General features: G+C 59.1%; 1 non-coding gene across 1 annotated transcript in view; it reads right to left on the bottom strand.

The window, feature by feature from the left end:
- Nucleotides 1–72, bottom strand: part of LOC124590941 — a 1,910-nt gene extending 1,838 nt beyond the window's left edge. The window contains exon 1 of the ribosomal RNA XR_006976823.1: nucleotides 1–72. This exon is cut by the window's left edge and continues 1,838 nt beyond it. This is a non-coding gene — a ribosomal RNA (small subunit ribosomal RNA).
- Nucleotides 73–2,500: the final 2,428 nt, after the last annotated feature.

Below are 2,500 nucleotides of genomic sequence, written 5' to 3'. Positions count from 1 at the left end.
CGGCTTGTACTGAGACATGCATGGCTTAATCTTTGAGACAAGCATATGACTACTGGCAGGATCAACCAGGGAGCTGCGTCAACTAGAGCTGAGCAGCCGGCCGCCCGGGAGTGTGTCCCGGGGGCCCGCGCGAACACGCAAGCGTCCGCTCAATTATTCTGCAAACAGGAGGAGGCTGAGCTCCCCTGCACAATACACCTCGAAACCCTCTCAGGTCCCGGCGGCGCGCAGCGCCGTCCTAAGTACTTGGTCGGGTTCGAGAGAGGCGCAATCGCCCGGAGTTTGGCGAGTAGACGCTTTAGGTGCGACCACCCGTGCTCCCAACTGAGCTTGCCGCTGCCGACAGAGGCCCGGGAGCGTGCTGTCGTGGCATTGCCGGCGGGAGACAACACGCGCCACCTACGGTGGCCGGCAGCTCCAACGCCAGCGCCACAGAAGGACAAAAGCCCCACTTGGGTGCCGAAGCGAACGCGCCAACACGTCCGCACAGCTGCGATACAAACCACCTGCGAGAACCGCAGAGGCGACCGAGCAGCAGACGGCGTCGCGGCGCCGAGCGCCGGGCGGCGGCGCATCCTCAGCGCACACAGTCCTCAATCGGACCAGCACACTGCAGATGTCCACCGCGCTTCGCACCGGGCCCGCGAGGACCTACTTTGGCCGCACGGCGCCGCGTGCAGGGTGCGCCGGCGCGCAGCTGCGCCGCCTGCCGCCTCCGTCGGCCGGCGCGCCTGCCACTGGCCGCCCCCACCAGCCGGCTGTAGCGCGTGCGCCCACGCACCGCGCGGCCAGCACGCCGGGAGGCCCCCCCTCACCGGCCGGGGACGGTCCCACCCAGCCACCGCCGCGTATCGCTTCACACCCACATGCCATTCACGTTCGTGGGCATGGTGGGTATCGCTGAAACAACCGGTTGGTAGCTCAACCGATCGTCGCCATCACTGATTCACCTCTAGCGAGAACAACCGCACCACAACGGTTTACCAGTTGTTCATTTGCGTAACGTCACCAGCAAACGTAGACGTCCATCGCCATTTGCAAATTCAACGATTGTTGCATGCCTGTGTCAGGTGTCACGACACACTATGTCTGCCCACATACACGCAACAACATGTGCACGCTTCGCGAACACGTGGAAGGTGGCCCCCGTACGTATGCGATGTCCATTGCGCGAACGACTGTCAACCGGCCTCTGTCGCATGTCGCAGATGTGGAACGCAGTGCACCATGCTATCACGGTGAGTGAGAAGAGACGACTACGTCTGACAACACGCGCCACTACATCAACAGACGGCTCATGCTGATCGCCATCCACGGCATACCATACTGCAATCCAGCTCTTATAGGGAGACGACACGTAGCTGAGTGCACAATATTTGGACCGTATGGTTCGCCGTTGTTGGCGCAGTCGTGGTACGGTCACACATGTACCACGATGTATCATTCAGTACATGAGGACCAATGTGCAGTACAGTGTGTGATTTGGACGTACAACATCAGCGGACAGTTGACACAAGCCGTACCACAACGTAGGCTGTGCTTCGCCATGCGAATGCCAATGAACAACTGCGAAGGGCATTGAGCATGTACGTCCTGCTGCCATCCGCATTACAGTGTATAGCTGCAAGGTGTTTAACATGAAGCGATACTCTGGGGACCGGGCAGTGCGGGTAGCAAACTATATTGCGGGGGTTGCAGTTAGGCAACACTACACTAATTTAACGCGTCGTATGACAATTACAGAGCAGGTTAAGGCCCAACGTGTGTTGGGTTAAGGCCCAACGTGTGTTGGGTTAAGGCCCAACGTGTGTTGGGTTAAGGCCCAACGTGTGTTGGGTTAAGGCCCAACGTGTGTTGGGTTAAGGCCCAACGTGTGTTGGGTTAAGGCCCAACGTGTGTTGGGTTAAGGCCCAACGTGTGTTGGGTTAAGGCCCAACGTGTGTTGGGTTAAGGCCCAACGTGTGTTGGGTTAAGGCCCAACGTGTGTTGGGTTAAGGCCCAACGTGTGTTGGGTTAAGGCCCAACGTGTGTTGGGTTAAGGCCCAACGTGTGTTGGGTTAAGGCCCAACGTGTGTTGGGTTAAGGCCCAACGTGTGTTGGGTTAAGGCCCAACGCGTGTTGGGTTAAGGCCCAACGCGTGTTGGGTTAAGGCCCAACGCGTGTTGGGTTAAGGCCCAACGCGTGTTGGGTTAAGGCCCAACGCGTGTTGGGTTAAGGCCCAACGCGTGTTGGGTTAAGGCCCAACGCGTGTTGGGTTAAGGCCCAACGCGTGTTGGGTTAAGGCCCAACGCGTGTTGGGTTAAGGCCCAACGCGTGTTGGGTTAAGGCCCAACGCGTGTTGGGTTAAGGCCCAACGCGTGTTGGGTTAAGGCCCAACGCGTGTTGGGTTAAGGCCCAACGCGTGTTGGGTTAAGGCGCAACGCGGGTTAGGTTAAGGCGCAACGCGGGTTAGGTTAAGGCGCAACGCGGGTTAGGTTAAGGCGCAACGCGGGTTAGGTTA

This window comes from Schistocerca americana, unplaced genomic scaffold, assembly GCF_021461395.2.
Source record: "Schistocerca americana isolate TAMUIC-IGC-003095 unplaced genomic scaffold, iqSchAmer2.1 HiC_scaffold_783, whole genome shotgun sequence".
Lineage (NCBI taxonomy): Eukaryota > Metazoa > Arthropoda > Insecta > Orthoptera > Acrididae > Schistocerca > Schistocerca americana.
The sequence above is the reverse complement of the archived record's forward strand: the minus strand, read 5'-3'. Positions and strand labels throughout refer to the sequence as shown.